This window comes from Ursus americanus, chromosome 25 (assembly GCF_024610735.1).
Source record: "Ursus americanus isolate L20-20 chromosome 25, mUrsAme1.1.p, whole genome shotgun sequence".
Taxonomy (NCBI): Eukaryota; Metazoa; Chordata; class Mammalia; order Carnivora; family Ursidae; genus Ursus; species Ursus americanus.
Window position 1 is genome coordinate 41,650,015 of NC_142151.1, and position 15,513 is coordinate 41,665,527.

The window sequence follows — 15,513 nt, forward strand, 5'->3', positions numbered from 1 at the left end:
GGTCAAGCAATCTTACTTCTCATAAACGATTACGTGGAAACATACAATATAAGAAACAGAAGTCTCTGCCTGGCCTTGTACGCCCCTTCCCCCAAGACAATCTGACTTGCCAAAGATAACCTCTGTCACACTGTGGAGTATAAACTTTCCGATATTGCCTATACGTGATAATAACCGCAAACACACAGCACAATAGGTCAGTCACTGTCCTAAGCATTCTACATATATTATTTTATCCACACAACTCATGAGATACTACAGTGATGCCTATTTTACAAATGAGGAAACTGTCAGGCACAGAGATGTGAACACCAACATATAAACACATACATTTTATAAAAATTAGTGATTTTATGTTAAAGGGCTATTCAGCAATTATTTGTCTCCTCCTGGACATCTTCCCACACATGAGAGGACGACATACAGGGAAGGACACAGAGATGGAGGAGGACACATGGATCTACCTCAGCTTTTCAGTACCAAATACTCTTTCACTCCAAGCTTCTGTAACTTATTTCACCCGGCCCCTGTCAGTGACTACACAGGTTGCTGTAGGTGCTTCGCAATGAAGAACAAGACTGCAATGAACATCTTTCTACTGTTGTCTACCTGGAGGTGTGTGCATCTATGCTGTAAATTCCTGGAAGCAGTATTTCCAGCTTAAGAGGCCTATGCGTTAAAAAATTTTAATATACATTCCCAAATTTTCCTCCAAAAAAGTTGCATCTATATCTGTATCTATATATTTGCTTCAATTTATATTTGAACCACTAGCTACATGAGAAAGACTATTTTCCACATCCTTGTGAATACTGAGCATGATTAATCCTTTTTATTTTTTCCAATCGGCTAGATGTGTGAAAAATGGTACATTATTGTTTTAGTTTTCATTCCTTTACTCATGGGGAAGGTTGAACACATTTTCAAATGTGTGCTGGCCCCTCAATACATTTATTTTTTGAAACTACATTTACTTTTTAACATCATTTATAAATTGTTTATTATCTCTACAACTTAATTACTTCTTAAAGTTGCACAAGGACTTTCTTAATATCATGTGTAACTCCTTGTACAATTCAAATTGCGTCTCACAGCAGCTGTCCTTTCCTGGTGTCTGATTCCTATCCAGATCTCATTAATATTCTTTCCAAACAGAAATGTTGCTTGACTATACAGATGAGATCGTTTCTGTAGAGTGCCCTTCTGTAGGGCACCTGCCCCTTGACTGCTCATTACTATGCCCAACAGAGCACAGTCCTGTGAGAAGCGTGACTGACACTGACAATCCGAGCATTAAGATCACTGTTTGGGCTTGTGCTTCAGCTGCTACCCTCATCTAGCCAATCTAATGCTTCTCGGTTGCACGGGGGTGGGGGCGGGGGGTGAGAGGGGTGGGGGGCGTGGAGCGGGTACTGAGGGAGGGATTGGGGAGGGTCCTCTGAATATCTGGATCATCTTTGGAATCTGAATCTCTCATGTGGAGTCCAAATACTTCTAATTTTTCTTAAAAGACTCCCCAACGATTCCAGTGTAAAAACGGCTTTGGGAGTTTAGATTTGGTTTAATCCCAGAGTTATTGGGCCTCAGCAGGGAGGCAGACACTGGCCCGAACCACCCACCATCTAGATGGACTGTGTCGGAATCAGGTAAAAAATCTAGGCCACCTTAGCATTAAGCCTGGGGATCGGTTACTGGGCACTGGTCATACGCAAGGTAATTCATTCCATTCGATTTTACTCTCTTAGTCCTTATGATACCATGAAACAGATATCATTCTCATCTTACAGAGAAAGAAACTAAGGCTCAGAAAGGTTAAATAACTTGCTCAAGATCACACAACTAGTTAGATAGTCTGACAGACGCCAGTGTCCATGCTCCAATGACTTACTGCAAAACACCTGTTCCTGGTGTCTGGGGGTGGTCTGGGCAGTCTCATCCTAAGTGTCTTGAAACTAGTTCAAAGGCCTCAGCCTGTTCCATATCTAAGCCCACTCTGTCCCTGATTCCTTCCTGCTCAAGTCGACAACTTCAGCCTACCACTTACTTATTGGGTAACGCTAGGAAAATTACTCTAAGCCTTAGTCTCATCTATCTAAAATGTTCCTTTAGCTCAGTGCTAAAATAAGTGCTTAATAAAGTGACGGTGGTAGTGGTAATAAAGATATCAAACATTGGGACACCTGGCTACCTTCGGCTCAGGTCATGATCCCAGGGCCCTCGGATGGAGTCCCGCATCAGGCTCCTTGCTCAGCAGGGAGCCTGCTTCTCCCTCTGCCTGCCGCTCCCCCTGCTTGTGCTCACGCTCTCTGACAAATTTAAAAAAAAATCTTTAAAAAAAATAGAAATAATTTACTGAACACTTACCATGTGTCAGATACTATTCTAATCATTTTGCATCTATAAATTTCTTAATCCTCAGAGTAACACACTTGAAATATTATTGTCCCACTTTACAGATAAAGAAACTGAGGCCCAGAAAAGTCAAATAAATGTTAATGTATTCATTTTTTAGGAGGCTGGGATGAAAATAAAATGATGTCTAGTACAGAGAATAAACCAGAAATGCCATTCTAGTGTACACTGTATTTCAGGGTCAACTTGTTTTTGTTAAATCAGCAATAAGAAAAGAGGATCTCTAATGTTATCTCTGAGAAACTGGCAATGACCACCAGGAACACCATTTCTCTGCACCCAAAAATCTAAATCTCTCTCAAATCTCTCTCTTTCACTGTGTAAGGGCCACATTTCAGGTGTTCTCAATACTTCTGTGAAAACTCTAAATAGAAAATAATATATACATAACTATCAAGGTCCTACATGGCTTCTATTACTTTATTCATCAGTTTGAATATCTTATCTTCTTGCACTTTTTTTTTTTAAGATTTTATTTATTTATTCGACAGAGATAGAGACAGCCAGCGAGAGAGGGAACACAAGCAGGGGGAGTGGGAGAGGAAGAAGCAGGCTCATAGCAGAAGAGCCTGACGTGGGGCTCGATCCCAGAATGCCGGGATCACGCCCTGAGCCGAAGGCAGACGCTTAACCGCTGTGCCACCCAGGCGCCCCTCTTCTTGCACTTTTGAAACCCAAATTAGCTTTTCACATAATTGTGGTAACCTTCACATATCCTATTTGGACAGGTAAAAGAGTAACCTCCAATTACAGCCTTTAAGAACTGACTTTGGTCTAAAATTTTTAGGTCAAAAAGAACCCCCAAGAACCTACCTGATCTTTTTTTTTTTTCTTCTTTAAATTAAATATTACCCAATATACTCCATGTTTGATTCTACCTCTCTCTCAAGTCTAATTTATTATTTATTTGCTTGGTTCTTCTTCCTCCTTCCCCTGCCCAGTTGATAATTAACTTATTGTTAAGGGCAAACAGAATCCAGTGGATTGAGGGTTTTTTTTTTCAGTATTATTCACACATAGTAAGGAAAATCTCCATTAGTAAGTAGAAAAAACAGAAAATTATGTCAGTAACTTCAAATTTAAAGTGAAAAGTAGTGAAAGAGATAGTTAATTGGAAAAAGAATGTGGAAATTTATAGTTGACTATTACAGAAAGCATAGATTTACTCCGAATAGCCTGTTTCTCCTTCAACCTTTGCACCCTTCCATGCTTTAACATCAGATGAATCAAATATCAGTGCCTGGTACAGTGCAGAGGCTCAATAAAAATCTGTCATATGAATAAAAAACAGTATTATGTTAGTTCTCAGTTGCCACCTATCTCAGCAAAGGCCTACCTACATAACTGAATGTCTACAAACCACATGCTCACACGTCTTGTCAATTACATGCTTAATTAACACAAAGTAGCTAATTAAAGAGTCTTCTTCACAATGTCAAAGCAGAAGAAATATGTACACTTGTTTTAAGAAGGCTGCTTCCGTTATGGATATAACCTCCTTATACCAGTCCTTTGTCCTTAATAATTAATTTAGTTTTCCCCAAATACAGGGCTTCTTAGTTTCACGCCTGGCCATTTTCAGGAAGGGCCTGGCTTCCATTCTTCTTATCTGAAATTTTAGATGATGTGTTTTTTTTTTCCAAGGACTTGCTCAATCTGAAAAGCCAGTTCAGATCAATTTAACCAATCCCTTCGAGCATGAGGAGAATTAAAACGGGTTTACTGAAAAGTGACTCTTCTCTAGGCAAGTTCTCTAATCTCTCCTTTCTGTACAAATCTGAGAAGCTAACCCAGAACAATGCTTTAATCAAGGACAAGCATAGCTGAAGCTGGTCAAACGAAGGCTTACAAACCACAGAGCCACAGAAGTGATAAAACTTTGCTACTTAATCAATGCTATGCAGCTGATTTCTTAGTGACTAGTCACAAACATATTAATGTTAGGGTTTTAACTACGCTTTAATGTTTACCTTCTAAAAATTACATCAAATGATGATGCTGTTTTAAAAAAGGTTTTGAGAGGCATTTATTGAGTAGTGGTCTTTTAGTTGGCATGGGAAAGTCAATCAACTTCTTTGGGTCTCAGTTTCTTCAACTCAGAAGGGATGGTTGGGATGGTTGTGAGGATTCCCAATTTTTTGTTGTTTTGTTTTATTTTCTAGAGAGCGAGAGAGAGAATCTTAAGCAGACTCTACACTCAGTGCAGGGCCCGATGATGCAGGGCTCAGTCTCACCACCCTGAGACCACGACCTGAGCAGAAATCAAGAATTGGACACTTAACCGACTGAGCCACCCAGGAGCCCTGGGATGGTTGTGAAGATTAAATGAGAGAATAAAAGTAAAGTACTTTAAAAACTAAAGTTGCTATAAAAATGACTGTAATTTTTAATAAAATTTCAAGCCAGTTTCAAGCAAAAAAAAAAAAAAAGAATTAAAGAATAAGTCTACCCAGGGCGCCTGGGTGGCTCAGTCAGTTAAGTGTCTGCCTTCAGCTCAGGTCATGATCTCAGGGTCCTGGGATTGAGCCCTGAGTCAGGCTCTGTGCTCAGCAGGGAGTCTGCTTTTCCCTCTCTCTCTGTCCCCCCCCTTATGTTCTCTCTCTCTCTCAAATAAGTAAAATATTAAAAAAAAAAAGAATAAGTCTACCCAATGAAGATAAATTGGAAGAAATTAGAACTGATGATTTCAATTGTCTGGTTCAACTAGATGTTAACAAGAAACCCCTTGTCTGAAGCTGTTGCTAAAAATCTTTCAAATCAATAGGCATGTAGTAAGTATAATGAACATAATTTCATCTTTCCTTGAGGATTCTACGTAGCTTTCTTGTTTTTCTTATAGAAAAGAAAAGCAGAAGAAAACTTTCGGTTGCTTTCTAGTTGTTCGGATTCTAGTTTTGCCATAAGTCTTCTAGTCAGTTGGATTCCAGTTTTGGTTGCTTTTAAAAATGCAGTGAGAGCTAAAGGACTAGTATTGGGCAGCAGTAACAACCCTGGAAATAGATGCTGACAGTGATAATAAACTAGTGGCCTGGATCCTGGGAACGCCTTAGAAAACCTGCACTGGGACAGAACTGAATCCTGACGATCCCAGCCTCCATTTGTCCTGCTTCCTTCAGAAATCCTCAGAGGCTGCTACCTGCTTTGAACCCTGACGGAACTACCTCAGCTGTTGTCTATTAAACAACAACAACAACAACAACAAAACTTTGGATTGCAAACCAAAACAAGACTTGTTAAAATGAGAAGTCTATCTTCAAAGGCTTATTCATGCATTCGGCAAATACTTATTGAGGGCTTACATGTGTCAAGCAGTGCTCTATTTGCTAAAGGCATAATGTTAAAAGTGACAGACAAGGTCTCTGCTCTCATGAAGCTTCCATTCTACTGGGGAAACAGGACAATTAAATACTGTGATTAGTGCCGTGAAGGAAATACAGAGAGAGTAACTGGAGTGGTGGTAAGAAAAGGGGCAGACGCTTTAGATAGTGGTCTGGGGGAAGTCCTCTTCGGGAGAATGGCATTTGAGCTGAAACCTGAATGATGGGAGGACATAAGCAGCCAGCCAGGTGAAGAGAAGAGATGTGGGAGCTTTCAAGATGGAAGAAATAGCAAATGCAAAGGCCCTGAGGTAGGAATAAAATGGCTAGGGAGTAAATGAAAAGTATAAGATGATGACAGAGCTGAGTGGCAGACAAATGCTAAGCAGTGGTAAAAGATCTTAATTTTATTCTAAGTGTGAGGCAAAGCCAAACATTTTTATGTAACAGTGCTTACAAGAAGAGACATATTTCATATACTTTATGATATTTAATTGCCTATTATATGTATAATGGCTACTAAATAAAAAGTAATGGCAGAGTTCTCAAGCTTAGAAGACTTATAATCTTGTAAGGAAGCAATAAATCATAAATAGTGACAGTATTGAGGTAAAAAAATGAAGTAAAAATAAAGTGCTAAGTGAAGACTGGGGAGGGAGCCACTGATTAAAATAGAAGACATTAGAAAAGACTTTATTTTTTAAAAGGAGCATTTTATTTGAGCTCCTAAGGAAAAAGATTTATGTAGGAGTGGGAGGAGGGAGAGGAGCCTGAGGCTGTGGGAACTGCATGAGCAAAGGCACAGAGGCAGGAAGGGACAGGGTGGGTCCAGGAAACCGTGAATCACTGTGTGGCTACAATGCCAGGTGGGTGGGTGGTGATGTGAGAGATAAGCCTGGAAAAATAGGCTATCAGGGTGTGGGAGTGGGGGTCTTGAATGGCATCCAGAGAAATTTAGATCTAATTTACTTGGGCTTTGTTTCCCCTTAAGTGTGTAAATAAATCTCTTGAGGTACTTGTTAAAACTGCAGATTCCCAGGCCCCATTCCCCTAAATGTATTGATTTGTAAGCCTAGTGGCACCTGGAAACCTATTTTTCTAACCAACACCCCCAGGTGATTCTAAAACAGGTAATTAAGGGAACCATACTTTGAAAACCAGTGTTCTATTTTTTTTTTTTAAATGACAACTCTGGACTAAAAGGGAAAAACTGAAGCCAGTTCTAAGGACTTTAGCAAAAAAGGGGGGTATGAATTAGAACAATGACAAAGAGCCATTATTACTGTTGGGGTAGAATCAACCAAACATGGCGACTGATTAAATGTGGGAAAAGAGAAGGACTGGGGTGCCTGGGTGGCTCAGTTGGTTAAGCATCTGCCTTCAGCCCAGGTCATGATCTCAGGGTCCTGGGATCGAGTCCCACGCTGGGCTCTCTGCTCAGCGGGGAGTTCTGCTTCTCCCTCTCCCTCTGCTCCTCCCCCCTCTCGTGCACACATTCTCTCTTCCTCTCTCTTAAATAAATAAATAAAATCTTAAAAAAAAAGAGAAGAGAAGAGAAGAGAAGAGAAGGACTGAAGCATTCGAGACAACTTCAAGCTTTCTCCTTAGGGAAACGAGGTGGACACAAGTGCCTGGTACATAGAGAGTATCTACATGGTGTGCCAGGTAGTTGGAAATATGGATCGGGAGCTCAGAAGCTATGCAAAGGCACTAAACATACTGCTTTGATACTCCTAGGTAAATTCAAGACAAATTAAAAAATTAATTATAAAAAATAAAAATCATAAAAATTAGAAAGGCGACTGAAGTGAATATTTAACCCAGCTTCGGATGGCAAAAGGCTTCACAACATAAAAGCAACAAAAGAAATCCCAAAGAAAAAGATCTATAGATAAGTAATAATATACACAAAATTAAAAGGCAAATAACTAAACATTTGACCATAGGGCAAAGAATAGTCTTAAAATGAAGAGCTGGGCACCTGCTGGCTCAGTTGGTTAAGTGTCTGCCTTCAGCTCAAGTCATGGATCAAGCCTTGTGTAGGGTTCCCTGCTCCGTGATAGTTCGTTTCTCCCTCTTCTTCTGCCCCTCCCATTCCTGCTCATGCTAGCTCTCTGGCTCTCACTCTCTCTCTCAAATAAAAATCTTTTAAAAAAATTAAAATGAAGAGTTCATACAAATGACAAAGAGAAAAACCCACTAAGTATAGCTTCTGTATAGAAAAGTGGAAGTTGTTAGGTAACTTGGCTTGCCAACTTAAACCTCTTGTCATAAAATGAGATTTGCTTTACATCCATTAGCAATGATGGGGCTTTGTGGCATAGATCAGCAGGGCTTTTATGATTTACATAACTAGGTTGCCAAGTGTCAATCTATGGGAGTGCCTCAAAAATGCCAGTCTTTGCAACTTGCATTGTTCTGAGGGCACAAACACATTAAAGGGCCTCTAGGTTCCATGAAGCCTTGCTACCCCTACGAAAATTGCCTTTACTGCATTCCAGTCTTTTTCCTTGGGCTCTATATATCTAAACGGGGTGAAAGGTTAAGGATGGGACAAAAAATAATTTCACAATGTCTAGAGAGCAGTGGTTTGTAAAGCATCCTTTCAGCAAAGAGGTTGTAGGGACTTTGGGATCAATAACCCAACCCTCCCATTTTACAGAAAAGGCCCAGAGAGGATGAATGACTTGCCCAAGACCACTGAAGTGGTTTCCATTTGGCAGTGTTGCTCCAACAATCACAAGCTCTGGCTTCTCACACCAACAGGCATTTAAAATGCCACAATTTCAACTTGTGTACATTTTCCACTTTATCACTCCACTCATTCGATTTGGCCCAATAAAAATCTGTACTCCCTTCCCCAAAGCCCAAATAAATGAAAGAACCCCAAACAAAAAGCAACATAATTAAAATGTTAAGACCCAAAAATGGGAATGGATTAACCAAAAGACAATGCACAGAAGAAATTGAAATGGAAATGAACATATGAAAAATGTTCGCTCTCACTAGTAATAAAGTACATATTAAATCACTTTTGCTTAACAAGTCAATAAAGATAAAAAACTAAGATCCAGTATTAAGAACGATGCACTCAGATGGGCACTCACAATCACTGCAGGTGAGAATGTTAATTTAATTAGTCTAATCTTTATGAAAAGCAATTTGACAGCAGGTTTAGTGTTTTTTAATTTTTATTCCCTATGACCCAGTAATTCAACTTCTGGGAATCTAACCTAAGGAAATAGTGAATGGTTTGTACAAAGATTTATGCATTAATTTATCCTCAATTTTTTCACTTGTTAATAATGTTGTAACAATTGAAATACCCAAGTACACAGTTAAATTGTAATTGTTTTCAAATAATTTTGATACCATGGAAAATTATGACATAGTGTTAAGTGAAAAAGCAGATACAAAACTGTATCTACTGTAATAGGATGAGCCAAATTACCTCTGTGTGTGTATCAAATAAAAAAAAAAAGACTGAAAGAGAATATACCAAATAGTTCTCTCTGGAACAGATTGTGGAATATTTTGCCTTCTTTATAATTTATTTTTCCTCAGGTTTTCCATAATAAGCCTATGCAATTCTTATCTTCTAAATGGGTACACATGTTTGTATGTGAAAATAAAACAAGAATTATATATATAATATGAAAAGAGGTTTAAAAAATAATCTGCCAATCACTCACATGGAGATGTTAGTTGAAGCCATGGAAATAGATCAGACTGCACAGGAAGAGAGTGTAAGAACAGGATGCTGGACCATGGCAAACACCCACACTTGAGCGGCAAAAAGACTGTGAGTTAGTGAAGGGGCACGGGAGGAAGTGTTAGATTAGAAGATGGACAACCGAGTAAAGTCATGCCAAGAAAGCCAAATAAAAGAAAGAACCAAGAAAGTTGCTCACTTGGTCAAATGTTGCCAAGTGGTAAGCAGGAGGACAGTGACAGGGCCATTACAGGGAAATCACTGGGTACAATGCAAGGGCCGACAGGTTTCCTCTATTGCTGGAGGTGGAAGCCAAATCTGAAAATTACCTATTCAGTGAAACTGACTATGAGGAAAAGAAGTCCTGGGCTATTTGCTTAAATTTCAGTTTATGGGGAAAAAAAGACTGTGGAAATCTAAAACCAAGTACAAGTATATCAGAATTACTAATCTATGGGTAATGAACCAAAAATTGGCAAGAAAAAAACATGTTTGAAGGATAGTAAAGTTAGCTCTGTTATAGGATAAATTAGAGAAAAAATGGCTCCACACTTGTCATCAGAAGTACAAAAAGTAAATCTTTCTAAAAGGGTGGGGGTATCTGGCTGGATCAGTTGGTAGAGCATGCGACTCTTGATCTCAGGGTTGTGAGTTTGAGCCCCATGTTCGGTGGAGAGATTACTTAAAACAAAATTTTTCTTTTAAAAACACAAGAAGTTGCATCCTTTTTCTCTTAAAGATGGAAGTTCTTAGTTTCATTGTAGCATTATGAAGAAATTCTTTATAAGAAAATAAAATGAATGTAATATATCATGGTATCTTGTTAACTTCTCATGGCTGCACATATGAAGTCTCTAGAAACATTTTCAAGTTTAAAGAAATCATTTGACATGCTAAACAATGGATTGCTTGTTGGGTCAAATCTTGTCCTTTTAATAAAAAGAGATCTGCATTTGCACAATAATTTGACTGAGTCTCAAGGACTTTGCATCCAGCCACACAATAAACATAGCAGTATGTTCCTACCAAGCATACCATTTACCATAGAATCTCAATTCCACAATCATTAAGTAAGAAACTACTCAATTTACAACCACTCATTTGTTACTAAAGAACCTTGAGAGTCTGTGTTAAGTAATTTAACATCACCTGGAGATTACTGTTCACAATCCAAAATAAAGTACTTTAACTTCCTATCACAAAACACGCAGTGAAAGACCATAGTAACCTTAAGAAAAAACAAGTTTTTTCTTATGGAAATTCCTGACAAGTCAAAAATTTTCCTACCTGCAGAAAGAGTACAATTCCAATCTAAATAAAAGTCGCCTATTTCTGAGAGTATGGAATTAAGAACGCCTGAAAACTAGTTTCGTTGTCAACAGAAACAGTGACAAATTCTCCCAATTTGTGGCTCGGTGGCTTTTCATGGCAAAGATGTCTAATGATCTCCTATACTCTCAATCTTCTTTTGTGTCTGGGTGTATATGTCTTTGATGAACCTTTCTAGTACAGAAGCCCTAAGTTAACTACAGTTGATTGTTGAAAAATATCAGAGGAAAAGTCACAAATTTGAAACCCTATGAAGAATGATCATTAAAATTGCACTTGGAAACATTTTAAGGAAACAACATAATCATTGTAGATACCCAAAATACATGCAAATACTGACTGCCTTTCCAAAAATTCCCAGTGGACACCACTTTCCTAAGGTGTAAGCAGAAAGAAAAGAGGTAAGTAATGTCAAAGAAATGTGTTCATCAAGTACCATGGCTCAAATTACAAAATGAGACAACCACCATCTGTTTCATTAACTCAGAATCTCCATTTAAACAAACAGGGGCGCCTAGGTGGCTTAGTCAGTTGAGCGTCCGACTCTTGGTCTCAGCTCAGGTCTTGATCTCAGGGTTGTGAATTAGAGCCCAGCACTGGGCTCCATGCTGGGCATAGAGCCTATATATAAACAAACAAACAAATAAATACATAAGAAAAATGAAAAACACAATCACATAGAAGGGACCGTGTCATGTTTATCCTTTGTAAACTAGATCATTGGCACACATTAATAAACACATTAATAAAAACCTGCAGTTACATGAAGAGTGCTTAAGACTACTACAGACTTCAGATCATCAAAACTGCAAAGAATCTTCAAACACTCTGACCCTTTCCTCCTTCACTCATTTACCCATCCTGTCCTCACTTCAAAAAAAAAGAGAGACATTTTGAAGTCACCTTAGAAAGAAAAAGTATCCTCTGTCATCAAGATGTGCTGTTAAAGAACTGTTTTCACTTCTAAAGCTTTCTTTTCTTAGAATTATTAGAAGGTTGAAAGTTGGCCCACCTTAAACCGGAATCTGGAACAAAACTTGAAGGTACCAAGTTAAACAAAGTTGCACAATGAAGCAATTTTACAAAATGGCACTGTTTTCCTGATGTTGCCAATACACTATTCTATTTCCAGAAGCTCTACAGTTCAGGGACTACATGATAACAACTTTGAGGCCCAATACAGAACAGTGAAAAACAGCTCCACCAACTATTTACTGAACTGACACAAAATTAGGGACAGGTCCTTATCCCATCTTCAAAAGGCCATACCACTGGCAAAAAACAAACAAACAAACAAACAAAAAAAACACAAAAAACAAAACAAAACAAAAAAACGTAAAAAATATGAGCCATACAAATATATGAAGAAAATAATTCACCATTACTCAAAGTTTTTTGTTATTCTTGTTTATTTTGTTTTTAAGAAAAAGTAGAAGAAAGGTCTCCCCTCCCTTTTTCTTAGTAGGCTCCATGCCCAGTGTGGAGCCCAGTGTGGGGCCCAAACCTGACCCTGCGATCAAGACCCCAGCACAGATCGAGTCGGGTGCTCAACCGGCTGAACCACCCTGGCACCCCAAAGAGGGACATTTTTTAAAACTCTATTTTCTATGCTTCTACAACACTCTGGGCTGAAGTCTAGTACAGCACTGATCTCACCAGACCTGGAGTTGTAGTTGCTGATTCTGCCTAGCCCATTTGATTTTAAATAAGCTTTTTTAGAGTCAGGCTGTTCGAAACTTTGAATCCATAATAGGACTGACAAAACAAGAGGCACTCAATAAATGTTTTATCCAGAAAATGAAATAAGTTCCTAAAGTAATTACCTAATACCATATTATGTACTCTTCCGTCAATGCAAAACAAGGAAATATATGTGCATGCAAAACTTTTTTTTTTTAACCTTCTTTCCTGCTAATTCTATAACTTTCTGAAGGTCTACCTAAGACACAATCATCCCTCATCCAGGCTGTAACTCCACAGAAACTTAGAAAATGCTTGTTGAGGGTCATCTTCTTTTGTGTCTACATCAGACCTCAGAAGAAAGTGTTATTTCATGGTTCCTAAAATATTTATCATTTGTGAATAGTATTAGTAACCATGAGGATAAGAAGTATTCTGTTTAACCACTTAAATCAACAGCAAAAGAAAGAATACTTAATGCAAAAGACCTCTCCCCTAAAGGGGTATTGTCTTAAGGCTGATAACTCCCTACATACCTTCGACTAACTGGACAAGCCAAGTCAGTAGAACCATTTGGATTAGGCAGATTTTTGAAAGCTGGAATTAGGTGAAAGACAATAGTAGTTCAAATATCTCTTACCAGGATCAGCTAAACTCGTTGTTGTAAGCACCAGTAAGGAGGCAAGGAAGGACGCCAGATGGTTGGCTCCTAGCACCTACAACTTCAAGCTTAGTAGGTGTAGCCACGAGTGTACAGTTACCTTATATTAACACCTACGTATGCTGGTGACAGGTGACAGTGATATATACACGACAGCGATTCGAGGATGACACACCCAACTGCAAGGACTGCTATATTCTCAACATGCCTCAAAGGGCTGTAAGTGTCTTAGAGTTCAGTTGGCAGAACGGAAGGTGGGAAAAATCGAAGACGGAGGCAATGGCTTTAAATGAAGATGGGAAAAGAGCAGTTGAATATCAGAATATTTCCCTAGGAGACTATTTTGAATTTTTATGAACTGCCGCCTTCCTCCACCACACCAAAAAGGTATATAGTTAGAAAGCAGTGTTTCCGATGGAAGAGGTGGTCCTATCAGCTCCCGCCCTCAGGCAGCAAAGGTTCGGCCCTACATAATTACTCCCAAGCCCAGCGCAGTACCCAGAAGTGAGGAAAGAGCAGAGGATCAGCGGTTCCTCCACTCTCTCGCGCGCGGAGGAGGGGTTCACGCTCCCTGTGCTCCCCCTGCCCCAGAAGTCGCTGGAGAAAGAAACTGTGGAGGGAAGCCGGGGTTTCGCGCACTCTCCGGCTGTGGAGGATGTGGAGAGAGAAGGCGCTTACCTGGCTAAAATCGGTCTTTCCTCTGTGCTTGCTACCAGCCCTGCCACGGGTCCCAGGCGCTCTGGCTCGCGCACCTGTCGCGACCCAGCTGCAACACCTACAGCTCCTGCGGCCCCGCCCCGGTCCGGCTCAGAGCCCCGCCCCGCCCCGCCCCGCCCCCCGCTGCAGGGGCGCGCACGCCCGCCGGCCTCCCGTGCGGCCTCTGGGCGGGCGTGCGCGCCGCCGGCTGCGTGCCCTGCGTTCTCGGCTGCTCGGGTTGCTCCGCCGCGCGCAGCGTTTGGCGTCGTGAGAGGCGTGGCCGCTTTTCCAAGGGGTTGCTTCTAGCTGCGCGCTTCTCTGTGAGGGAGCCACGGTCCTTTAATGAAACCTTGAGCTTTGTGCTTCTCTACTTTGGCCTTAACTCTGAGCCAGAGTTTCCGCAGTTTGACTCAGGAGCGACTGGGCCGTTTGACCTAGGTTCAACTGTAGGTCAGTCCCCAACCAGGTTCCTGGTGCTTTCGGGGTAAGTTTTGTGCAGAGAGGTGTTTTAGAGGAGGCTGTGTGGTGTAGTGGAAAGAGCTACGAATGAATCCTGTCTGTACCGCCTGGCGTTCATCAGGTCGCTTCACCTCACAAGGGCTGTGTTTGTAAAAGTGAAGTGGTTGGACAGGGCAGATCTAGTTCTCCAACAGCTCTAACCGTTATTATTCCTACACTTAGAATTGGAGCTGTGTGAAAGATTGAGTACGTCAAGAGGCCTACCAGTTGGCCGTCCTGTCCCCAAATTCTTGCCCCAGTTCCGTGAGGCAGCATGAGTACCCTCTGATAGTGTCCTTCCTTTTCCTGCACCGCAAATGTAGTAAGGTTTCAGATCACAAGTTTTCTGAAGGTTTTTGGAGTTCATGTAGCTTGGTAAGTACTCCAAGGGGCTTGTGGTACTAAATGCCTATACTTACACTTCCTGAAGCAATTAAGGAAAATATTTAATAAGAGAAATTTCCAACAGCAGATGGATAGACCAATCTGTTCCCTTCTTCCTTCAAATACCAGCCTAGAGTGATTTCTGAATAGGTACCAAGCATCAAAACTAGCAAAACTGGCCGAAAGCATGGGATTGTAAAAGTATCAATATGGGATGGTACTCCAGAAAATGCATTCCCTTGCAGGCTTAGTTCCCTCAATAGATGTCACAAACACACACTCAATTTGTAAAAAATCAAGCCAATAAAGGCCCTTATTCTTCACCAAGAAGGCTAAGAAGCCTAACCTGGGTCCAAGTTTTAGACCTACGTTGAATCTTGACACAGCCGCTTACCAACTAGGCAAATTACTCCAAAATTCTCCCTTAGTGTCCTTTTGAAAATAGAGCTAGTAGTACCTCACAGCTGACTTTTACCAGTTTGCAAGGCTGATTGTTAAGTTTGGGGGATTTTATGAGCCAGTTGTTAAACATAACAACTGTAAAAATCAAAATTGTATAAATTTATAATTAAATATGTTAAAACCAGATAATGAATACTCAAAACTCATCACTTTTTTTAAATTTAATTTTACTAAAAACTCTGCCCCTGAGGTTGTGTATTTTATCTGTATGATGGGAATACATGCATCTCTTCCCAACTCTGGTCAGAGAAATCATATTTGTAGTTTGAAATTGGCTGCAATAGGAATATTTACACCGTGGAAGTTGGCAAATGCTACAAATAAGGGTTTGGTTTATTGTTTTGTTGATTTTCCAGGCCCAA

The 15,513-nt window shown here is 40.1% G+C and overlaps 2 protein-coding genes and 1 pseudogene across 5 annotated transcripts in view; 2 read left to right on the forward strand and 1 right to left on the reverse strand.

The window, feature by feature from the left end:
• Window positions 1–13,924, reverse strand: part of LIMA1 (LIM domain and actin binding 1) — an 86,589-nt gene extending 72,665 nt beyond the window's left edge. For 2 of the 4 annotated variants that reach the window (XM_045801077.2, XM_045801076.2), the window contains exon 1: window positions 13,790–13,924. The gene's annotated coding sequence lies outside the window, so the exon portion shown is untranslated. The remainder of the gene's footprint in view (window positions 1–13,789) is intronic. The other 2 variants (XM_087855823.1, XM_087855824.1) reach the window with 2 other exon arrangements.
• LOC148107815 (E3 SUMO-protein ligase KIAA1586-like) overlaps window positions 9,422–15,513 on the forward strand; it is a 28,695-nt pseudogene continuing 22,603 nt past the window's right edge.
• Window positions 14,116–15,513, forward strand: part of LARP4 (La ribonucleoprotein 4) — a 191,731-nt gene continuing 190,333 nt past the window's right edge. The window contains exon 1 of the mRNA XM_087855829.1: window positions 14,116–14,291. The gene's annotated coding sequence lies outside the window, so the exon portion shown is untranslated. The remainder of the gene's footprint in view (window positions 14,292–15,513) is intronic.